This window comes from Henckelia pumila, chromosome 1, assembly GCF_033568475.1.
Source record: "Henckelia pumila isolate YLH828 chromosome 1, ASM3356847v2, whole genome shotgun sequence".
NCBI lineage: Eukaryota > Viridiplantae > Streptophyta > Magnoliopsida > Lamiales > Gesneriaceae > Henckelia > Henckelia pumila.
The window spans coordinates 114111006-114123111 of NC_133120.1; positions in this window are offsets into that span (position 1 = coordinate 114111006).

The following is a 12106-nucleotide window of genomic DNA, read 5'->3' on the forward strand; positions in this document are numbered from 1 at the left end:
CAATTAAACATTCATTCTTGTAAATATTGCAAATCCCATTCACAAAATTGCAAGAATAACCATCTCTATCAAGCATAGAAACAGAAATAATGTTTTTAATCAAATCCGGAACAAATAAAACATCTCTTAAAAGTAACTTAAAACCATTCTGCAAAATTAAATAAACATCTCCCACGGATTTTGCTTCAACTCTGGAACCATTTCCGAGCCTCAGCTGGGTCTCACCCATCCTAAGCCTGCGACTTCTTGTCATCACCTGCAAATCATTGCAAATGTGAGATCCACATCCGGTATCCAATACCCAAGAAGTAGTATTAAGTGAAACATTTATTTCAATATAGAACATACCCTTCGCAGTTCGCAACTGCTCTAGATATTCCTTGCAGTTACGCTTCCAATGTCCGGGCTTCTTGCAGTAATGGCAAACATCCTTGGATTTTTCCATGTTTGAAGCCTTTGTCTTGTACTTCTTCTCGGGTTCGATTTTCTTGGGTGGGGCAGAACGTTTCTTACCCTTTGTACTTGGCCCCTTCTTAGCAGAAGAAGAGGAGCCCACCAAGAAAGCCGGTTTATCCTTCTTTAATGTGGATTCATATGTCACAAGCATATTGACCATCTCTTCAAGGGAGGCCTCTATCTTGTTCATATTGAAATTTACCACAAATTCGTCAAACGAAGAAGGAAGAGACAGAAGTAGTAAGTCCACGTTGAGTTCATGCTCCAACACCAAATCAAGGGTTACCAACTTCTGTATGAGCCAAATCACTCGTACCCCATGATCACGGACCGAAGTCCCTTAACGCATGCGACACATCATTAGCTCCTTTACAGTAGCGAACCTTTCAGCCCTCGATTGAGCCCCAAAAAGTTCCTTGAGTTGAACGTGAATGTCAGCAGCATTCACGGTGTCCTCAAATCGCCTATGGAGTTCATCAGACATCGAGGCTTGCATATAGCATTTGGTCTTGATATCATGGTCCCACCATGTATCAAGCTTGGCTAACTCCTCCGGACTTACGTCAGCTGGTGCTTCCTTCGGAGGATATTTTTCTTACACGTAGAGCATCTTCTCCGAAGTCAAGACAATCTTCAACTTACGGAACCATTCCGTATAGTTTGCGCCAGTCAACTTATTTTGTTCGAGGATCGAGAAAAGTGGATTACGCGAATTCATCGTATGAAATACTGAAAAGAAACAGACAAATATCAGTGATTGTTTAAGCAATTTACTAAGACATAAAATAGGCGAAATTTATTTTATGAATCTCACTCCCACTATTTTAACGATTTCACTACCCTCTAGTGAAAACGGGAAACTGTTTTCCTTAGTGAGAACATGGAGTCCAATTGACAAACTTATAGTCCCGAATAATATCAGCCAACCATAATTTTCAAAAGGTAGAGCCCAATTGCTTCCAAAGCAACCTCCACGTTTTTACCTCATGTCCAATAAGGGCCCAATAATATGACGCCGATTATTTTGACATGTCAAGATGACCCATCAATATTAAGTTGTGATGGACGGACACCATGTGGATCCCCCAATAATATGAGCCGATCTCATGGGAGTTCCACCCAACTTACAACATGTGTCGATCCAATGTACAACTTTCCGACGAACGGGCCCCCCCAATAATATGAGCCGGACCGTATCCGCGGGTAGCATCTCATACATTGATCGTTGATGGAAGGTAGGAACATTTAAACAAATTTAAATTTCCTTTATTTATCTTGATATCAATTTTAAATCATATTTAAAATGAGGGATTTTTAATTATAAAAATTTGTCTCATCATTTTTAAAATTTTGTATGCTTGTCGGATTCACACAATTTTGTATAAAACATGCATACAACTATAATATCACATATTATATAGGATGATCGATTCCATTTCTAATCGACCCGTGATTGCCAATCACGAGTCTTAGTCCAATCCTAGGTAATATGCAGTATGCAATGCAATCCTATTACATTTGCTTCCAATTTGCATTTCTTCTGTCTTTATTGTCTGCTGGTCCCACCTCCATCTTCAAATCTTGATCTCCCACTAAATCTAATGTATTTACAATAAATAACAATGACAAGTAGGGGATACATTTTTAAGGGGTGGGAACGGGCCATAAACCAAGCCCACTTTTATTACATATGACATTCATATTGGGCCATAAACCAGGCCCATTAATAAAACCAACAACAATAAAAACAAATGTAAATTCCTAACATACACCTACAAAATTGGTCATGACAATCGATCATCCTTATCCAATAACATTTAATTCAAAAATTAATTTATTGGATAACATGCAATGGCAATTTAAATTTAAAAGGATAAAATCATATTTCATACATAAAATCTTATTTTACATACAAAATCATATTTTATCTTTTTATCAAATAAAATCATATTTTATCTATAAAATCCAATTTTATACATAAAATCATATTTTACTCAATATATCCATAAGATCATATCTTATCATCAATTGTACCAAAAATAATTAATTTCAAAATTCAATTAAAGGATAAAATATTAAAATTTTCCAAAAATTCAAATTTATCCAAAAATCAATTTTAAAATTTTCGGACTCGAACAATTCGATCCGACGCCTCGTGGACCAATCAAAACAATTTTCGATCGGACCAAAAAATAGAATTTTAACATATTAAAATTTAATTTAAAAATTAAAATAATTTTTCCCGCGGGCCGCCCGGGACGTTCCCGGGCCGGGCAGCCCGGCTGCCCCTAGGGCAGCGCCGAGCGTTGACCTGCGCCGTGCGCCGCCCTGTGCAGCGCCCAGCGCTGCGAAGGGCAGCGACCAATCGCTGACCCTCCCGGGCAGCGATCCAATCGCTGCCCGGGTTTTTGCCCGAAATTTTTTTTTTTTTTATTTTTAAATATTTATTTTGTTTCAAAAACCGAGGCCTAAAAAATTTTTTTTTTTTTGTACAATCGATTAATTTAATCGCTTGATCTGAGCAACCTGGCTCTGATACCACTGTTGGAGAACGCGTCGATCAGATCAATTATGATTAATACCCGGTGCAGCGGAAGTTTAAAATTTTGTATGGAACGATTCCATAATGGGTATCAACCTTACGATTAAATTGTGTGTGTAAAAATTAAATAACAATTATAAAATTTTTACCTTTAATATCGAATCGAGATTTTGGACACCAACAGATTTCTCTGCTCTTGTTGTATATCCCTGGAACTGATGGACGAACTGTTCTTCAATCAGGTCCACGAACAGAGATTTAATCCCTCTGATAGATTGCACTAGAAAATCTATCAGAAGTTTTCTACGAAGAGATTAACGAATTTGATCCGTTAAACCAGACTGTAATTCAAAATCACAGGCTGGATTTTTCTCGAGTAGACAGGGAGGGGGGCGGCCACACTTGTTAGAAAAATACTTAGGTTTTCGAAAATTGTGACCTTGTTGTGTGTAATTTCTGTACTGCAATAACTTATTTATAATGTAGGCCATTAACAGCTTAGAGCCCATTAGTCATAAGTTCAAGCCCGACAAGCAAAGCCCGCATGTTCAGAAATTAATATAAAATTCATCGTGACTCCGATTGATAAACCGATTTCACCAATGTGCACAGAAACCATTTCTGCACCTTTTAAAGTCAAGATAAATTTTTCTGAATGCGAATTCAGTGATTTCCAAAAATGGCCATCCCTATGTCATTTTAGGAAATCTTACTCCTCTACTCTTAAATAAGAAGTCCAACTTCTTCGTTCATTAAATTTAACTCTTTAAATTTAACTATCTCAACGGGGATTAAAAATCCATTACACTGTGTGACCCTCAATGGTTCAGGGATACAGCTAGCCGTGGGCTCACAACTCCTTGTGACTCGGAACAACAATTTCCGACTTGCCCATCGAATCATGGTATGAGCGCCTAGCAACATCGCCCCATGATTCCCTAGGTATCACTGATAGTGCCTACAAGAACCAGTAGATTTTGGTTAGCGTACAATACGGTCCCTTCATCCAAATATCCCGATCGAATCAACAACCATTGGTATATCGAGAGTCGCTCGAGATTCGATAACTATGCAATACATCTTGAAGATCAAATAGTGACATCGCATTTGCTACTAAGAAACCATTTCTTAAATCACATCATGTACTCTGGCCAGAGATTCGTCACACTAATATCTCCTCAGATCGCATAGGATATCCACACTCGCAAGTATGTGGTGAATCCTTGACAACAAAGCATCGACTCCTATATGTGTTGTAACTGTACCCAATCCCGACACCTGATGACCCCAATAGAGTCGGTAAACGAGTCAAAGAACAGTACTAGCATATAGAGTCTCAATGATGTCTCAAGTAGTAAGGACTAATGGTGTACAACCAAAACCGCGGACTATATCCACTTGATAAGTGATAACCACTTGGAAAGTCCGGATAGGGTAGTTCGATCATTCATCATATGAATATCCATTTGCATGCTTCGAACATCTCTATGTTCCTTACCAATGAAACGTGGTACTCTGCATCGCAAATGCTAGTCTCAAACTCGAGCGATCCTTATCCTTATTATCGGACGGCTCAATCGACTAGGAACAGTTTAGAATATACAGTGACTATAAGATGTGTTTCATGATAGACATCTCCATGTTCTACCACATCTTACATACACTATAGTATATTCAAGGTCTTTATCAAAACAACAATAGTATATCACAATATCACAATATGAAGAAAGACAAAGTCATTGCCATTAATAAAAGTGTAAATAATATTAAACAAAAGATTGTTTATACAAAGCGTCATCAAAGCCCTTAGCCACAAGTTGGCTCACCGGGCACCCACTCTTTCAAAACTTAGTAATAGGTAATACATCTGCACCTTTGAGAACCAGAGGTCAGATGATTAATGAATTCATGCATGCTGCTTTTATTTCTCATATAGAACCTAAGAAAGTAGAAGAAGCTCTTCTTGACAGTAATTGGATAGAAGCCATGCAAGATGAATTGAATCAATTCGAAAGAAATTCTGTCTGGGATTTAGTTCCTAGACCTTTAGATAAATCTATAATAGGAACTAGATGGGTATTTAAAAATAAACTCAATGAAATGAAAGAGTGGGTGCCCGGTGAGCCAACTTGTGGCTAAGGGCTTTTATGACTCTATGTATAAACAATATTTTGTTTAATATAATTTACACTTTTATAATGACATTTACTTTATCTTTTATCATATTATTATGTTGTGACATACTATAAGATGTTTAGATGAAGACCTTGAATATACTATAGTGTATGTAAGATGTGGTAGCACATGGGGATGGCTATCATGAAACACATCTTAAAGTCACTGTATATTCTAAACAGTTCCTAGTCGATTGAGCCGTCCGTTAATAAGGATAAGGATCGCTCGAGATTGAGACTAGCATTTGCAATGCCGAGTACCACGTTTCATTGGTATGGAACATAGAGATGTTCAAAGCATGCAAATGGATATTCATATGATGAATGATCGAACTACCCTATCCGCACTTTCCAAGTGGTTATCACTTATCGAGTGGATAAAGTCCGCGGTTTTGGTTGTACACCATTAGTCCTTACTACTTGAAACATCATTGAGACTCTATATGCTAGTACTGTACTTTGACTCATTTACCGACTCTATTGGGGTCATCATGTGCCGGGATTGGGTACAGTTACGACACATATAGGAGTCGATGCTTTGTTGTCAAGGATTCACCACATACTTGCGAGTGTGGATATCCTATGCAATCTGAGGAGATATTAGTATGACGAATCTCTGGCCAGAGTACATGACGTTTTTTAGGTTACTTGGTTTCCTAGTAGCACATGCGATGTCACTATTTGATCTTCAAGATGTATTACATAGTTATCGAATCTCGAATGACTCTCGATTTACCAATGGTTGTTGATTCGATCGGGATATATGGATGAAGGGACCGTACTGTACGCTAACCAAAATATATTGGTTCTTGCAGGCACTATCAGTGATACCTAGGGAATCATGGGGCGATGTTGCTAGGCGCTCTTACCATGATTCGATGGGCAAGTCGGAAATTGTTGTTCCGAGTCACAAGGAGTTGTGAGCCCACGGCTAGCTGTATCCCTGAACCATTGAGGGTCACACAAGTAATGGATTTTTAATCCCCGTTGAGATAATTAAATTTAAAGAGTTAAATTTAGTGAATAAAGAAGTGGGACTTCTTATTTAAAAGTAGAGGGAGTAAGATTTCCTAAAATGACATAGTGATGGACATTTTTGGAAACCACTGAATTCGGATTCAGAAAATTTATCTTGACTTTAAAAGATGCAGAAATGGTTTCTGTGCACATTGGTGAAATTGGTTTATCAATCTGAGTCACGATGAATTTTATATTAATTTTTGAACATGCGGGCTTTGCTTGTCAGGCTTGAACTTATGACTAATGGGCCCTAAGCTGTTAGCAGCCCACATTATAAATAAGTTATTGCAGTACAGAAATTAGATAACATAGGTCATAATTTTGAAAACCTAGAGAGCCTCCTCTCTTTGAAATTTGGCCGACCCCTCCCCTCTCCTCACAGTGTTCGAAAATTTCAGTCTGTGAATTTTTGAATTTGCAGACTGATTTAACAGATCATATCTGTTCTATCTCTTCGTAGGAAATTCTGATAGACTTTCTAGTGCAGTCTATCAGAGAGATTAAACTTTTGTTCGTGGACCTGATTGAAGAATCGTTCGTTCATCAGTTCCTGGGATATACAACAAGAGCAGTTTAATCTGTTGGTGTCCATAATCTCGCTTCGATATTTTAAGGTAAAATTTATATTGTTTAAATTTTATATTATCAATTTTAATCGTAGAAATTTGATACCCATATGGAATCGTTCCATATAAAATTTTAAAACTTCCGCTGCACCGGGTATCACTTTCTTTTTCGATCCAGAGAACGACCGTGTTCCAACAGTGGTATCAGAGCCAGGTTGTTTTCGGATTTTACGATTAAAATTTTATCAATTGTACAAGCCTCGATTTTTTCAGAAAAATAAAACAAATTTTTTTTTTTTAATTTTCCGGGGGGACTGCCCTCTGCCCTGCGCGCAGCTGGGCCGCGGATGCGGCCCAGCAGCCCAGCGTGCTGGGCTAGGGAAAACGTTGCCCTAGCCCAGCGCGCAGCTGGGCCGGGCCCCCGGCCTGATTGTCGGGGACTGCCCGGGATCGTCCCGGGCAGCCCAGAAAAATTAAAACTTTAATTTTTTGAAATTTTGAATTTCAGCCCGTTAATTGTTATCGAGCCCAGTTTTTGGCCCGATTGAAAATTGTTTCAGTTGGTCCACGAGTCAATAAGTCAAAATTGTTTGAGCCCAAAATTTTTTAAGAAAAATTAATTTTTGGATAAATTTTGAATTTTGGAAATTTATAAATTTAATCCAATAAATTAAATATTTAATTATTAATTTTGGTACAATTGATAATAAAATATGATTTTATGTATAAAATTGGATTTTATATGTAAAATATGATTTTATGGATAAACTAGATAAAATATGATTTTATATATAAAATAAGATTTTATGTATGAAATATGATTTTATCTATTTATATTTATTGCCATTGCATGATATCCAATAAATTAATTTTTGAATTAAATATTATTGGATAAGGATGATCGATTGCCATGACCAATATTATAGGTGTATGTTAGGTTGTTTACATTTGGCTTTATTATTGATTGTTGGATTTTATTAATGGGCCTGATTTATGGCCCAAATTTGATTTTATCATTTGTAATAAAAGTGGGCCTGGTTTATGGCCCGTTCCTACCCCTATAATGTATCCCTTTATTTGTCATAGTAATTTATTGTAAATTCACTAGAAATAGTGGGAGATTTTGAAGATGGAGGTGGGACCAGCAAGCAATGATAAAGACTGAAGAAATGTAAATTGGAAGCACAATGTAATAGGATTGCATTGCATACTTGCATATCACCTAGGATTGGACTTATACTCGTGATTGGCAACCACGGGTCGATTAGTAATGGAATCGATCATCCTAAAATATAATATATGATATTGTCGTTGTATGCATGTTTAGACTAAATTGTATGAATCCCGCAAGCATACAAATTTTAAATGATGAGACAAATTTTCAAAAATTAAAAATCCCTCATTTTAAATATGATTTAAAATTGATATCAAGATAAATAAAGGAAATTTAAATATTGTTTAAATGTTCCTACCTTCCATCAACGATCAATGTATGAGATGCTACCAGCGGATACGGTCCGGCTCATATTATTGGGGGGGCCCGTTCGTCGGAAAGCTGTACATTGGATCGACACATGTTGTAAGTTGGATGGAACTCCCATGGGATTGGCTCATATTATTGGGGATCCACATGGCGACCGTCCATCACAACTTAATATTGATGGGTCATCTTGACGTGTCACAATAAACGGCGTCATATTATTGGGCCCTTATTGGACATGAGGTAAAAACATGGAGGTTGCTTTGGAAGCAATTGGGCTCTACCTTTTGAAAATTATGGTTGGCTGATATTATTCGGGACTATAGTTTGTCAATTGGACTCCATGTTCCCACTAAAGAAAATGTTTCTCGTTTTCACTAGAGGGTAGTGAAATCGTTAAAATAGTGGGAGTGAGATTCATAAAATAAATTTCGCCTTATTTTATGTCTTAGTAAATTAATTAAACAATCACTGATTATTGTCTGTTTCTTTTCAGTATTTCATTAAGATGAATTCGCGCAATCCACTATTCTCTATTCTCGAACAAAACAAACTGACTGGCGCAAACTATACGAAATGGTTCCGTAAGTTGAAGATTGTATTGACCTCGGAGAAGATGTTCTACGTGTTAGAAAAATCTCCTCCGAAGGAAGCACCAGCTGATATAAGTCCGGAAGAGTTGGCAAAACTTGATAAATGGTGGGACCATGATATCAAGGCCAAATGCTATATGCAAGCTTCGATGTCTGATGAACTCCAGAGGCGATTTGAGGATACCGTGAATGCTGCTGACATTCACGCAAAACTCAAGGAACTTTTTGGGGTTCAATCGAGAGCTGAAAGGTTCGCTACTGTAAAAGAGTTAATGACGTGTCGCATGCGTGAAGGGACTTCGGTCCGTGATCATGGGGTACGCGTGATTTGGCTCATTCAGAAGTTGGTAATGCTTGAATTGGTATTGGAGCATGAACTCAATGTGGACTTATTACTTCTCTCTCTTCCTTCATCGTTTGACGGTTTTGTGGTGAATTTCAATATGAACAAGATAGAGGCCTCCCTTGAAGAGATGGTCAATATGCTTGTAACTTATGAAGCCACTTTAAAGAAGGATAAACCGGTTATCTTGGTGGGCTCCTCTTCTTCTGCTAAGAAGGGGCCAAGTACAAAGGGTAAGAAACGTTCTGTCCCATCCAAGAAAACCGGACCCGAGAAGAAGAACAAGACAAAGGCTTCAAACATGGAAAAATCCAAGGATGTTTGCCATCACTGCAAGAAGCCCGGTCATTGGAAACGTAACTACAAGGAATATCTAGAGCAGTTGCGAACTGCGAAGGGTATGTTTTATATTGAAATAAATGTTTTACTTAATACTACTTCTTGGGTATTGGATACCGGATGTGAATCTCACATTTGCAATGATTTGTAGGTGATGACAAGAAGTCGCAAGCTTAGAATGGGTGAGACCCAGCTGAGGCTCGGAAATGGTTCTAGAGTTGAAGCCAAAGCTGTGGGAGACGTTTATTTAATTTTGCAGAACGATTTTAAGTTACTTTTGAGAGATGTTTTATTTGTTCCAGACTTGATTAAAAACATTATTTCTGTTTCTATGCTTGATAAAGATGGTTTTTCTTGCAATTTTGTGAATGAGATTTGCAATATTTACAAGAATGAATGTTTGATTGGAAATGGACAACTTGAAAACGATCTATATAACTTAAAATTAAAAGACGTTCCAATAAATTATGTTGATAAATCGGTAACAACGAACAAAAGGAAAATCGATAGTCAAAACCCGACAAACCTTTGGCATGCTAGGCTAGGTCATATTTCCTCAAGGAGGATGAACAAGCTAGTGGGAGAGGGCATGTTTGATATGTCTGATATTAACTCTCTACCAACTTGTGAGTCCTGCCTGAAAGGAAAAATGACTAAATCTCCTTTCAAAGAAAAACCTGAGCGTAGTCAAAATCTATTGGATTTGATCCATACAGATGTTTGCGGACCATTTAGTATTGGTACAAAATTTGGTCACACCTACTTCATTACCTTTACTGATGATTATTCTAGGTATGGGTACTTATATTTGATGAAATATAAGTCTGAATCATTTGAAAAGTTCAAAGAATTCAAGGCTGAAGTAGAAAACAAACTAGGTAAGAGTATTAAAGCACTTCGATCGGATCGAGGTGGAGAATACTTGAGTACCGAGTTTTTGAGCTATCTAAAAGAGAATGGGATTCTCTCTCAGTGGACTCCTCCTATGACACCTCAGCTTAATGGTGTTTCGGAGCGTCGCAATCGAACTTTGTTGGACATGGTTCGATCCATGATGAGCTTCACTGAGCTCCCACCTTCGTTTTGGGGCTATGCTCTTGAAACGGCGGTATTGTTGTTGAACAACGTCCACACTAAAGCAGTGGACAAAACACCATACGAGTTATGGAATGGCAAAGCTCCTAAGTATTCGTACTTGAGGATTTGGGGGTGTCCTGCTTACGTGAAGCAGACAGTGGGAGATAAGTTGGATAGTCGATCCACCTTATGTTATTTTGTAGGGTATCCGAAGAATTCAATCGGATATTATTTCTATCATCCTACTGAAACAAAAGTGTTTGTTTCAAGGAATGCCACCTTCTTGGAGAAGGAGTTCTTATTGGATAAGAAAGGCAAGATGATGGAACTCGAAGAAATTCGAGAAGAACCCGAGATACAAAATAATGATCCTACACCTCAGGAACCATTGATTAACACGCTTATTACTAGAAGATCCGAGAGGAATTCTAGGCCTCATATTAGATATGGTCTTCTTCTTGAAGGGGATCAAAGTGAACTCGACATTGGATGTGATCCAAGAAACTTCAAGGAAGCAATTTCTGATGCGGATTCGAATTTATGGCTTGAAGCTATGCAGTCGGAAATAGATTCGATGCAAGTTTGGTCTTTAGTAGATCCTTCCGATGGAATTGTTCCAATAGGGTGTAAATGGATCTATAAGAGAAAACTTGGGCCTGATGGAAAGGTACTGACCTACAAGGCACGATTGGTGGCAAAAGGTTATACTCAAAGACAAGGAGTTGACTATGATAAAACTTTTTCACCAGTCGCAATGTTCAAGTCCATAAGAATCCTTATTGCCATAGCAGCATGGTATGACTATGAGATATGACAAATGGATGTGAAGACTGCATTTCTTAATGGAAACATTAAGGAAGAAATCTATATGATGCAGCCCGAGGGATTCACATCCATGGGAAGCGAGCATAAGGTATGCAAGCTTCAGAGATCAATCTATGGTCTCAAACAAGCATCAAGAAGTTGGAACCAGAAATTTGATGAAACAATAAAGGATTTTGGTTTCATCAAGAACCCGGAGGAACCGTGCGTGTACAAGAAAGTAGTTAAGGATGCTATGACATTCTTAGTACTTTATGTTGATGACATCTTACTCATTGGGAATGATGTAGGGATGTTGCAGTCAACAAAGATATGGTTATCAGGTAGATTCTCGATGAAGGATTTGGGTGAGGCGTCCTATATTCTAGGGATACAGATCTATAGAGATAGATCTAAGAGAATGATAGGACTTACTCAAGCTACCTACATCGACACTATATTGAAAAGGTTTTCAACGGATGAGTCCAAGAGAGGACATCTACCTATGTGTCATGGAGTCTCTCTATCCAAGTCTATGTGTCCCAAGACTGACGAAGAGATAGAGAAAATGACACACATACCATATGCATCAGCCATAGGGAGTATCATGTATGAGATGATATCTACCAGATCGGATGTGACATTTGCTCTGAGTGTCACGAGCAGATATCAAGCCAATCCCGGTCAAATGCATTGGAAAGCCGTGAAGGATATT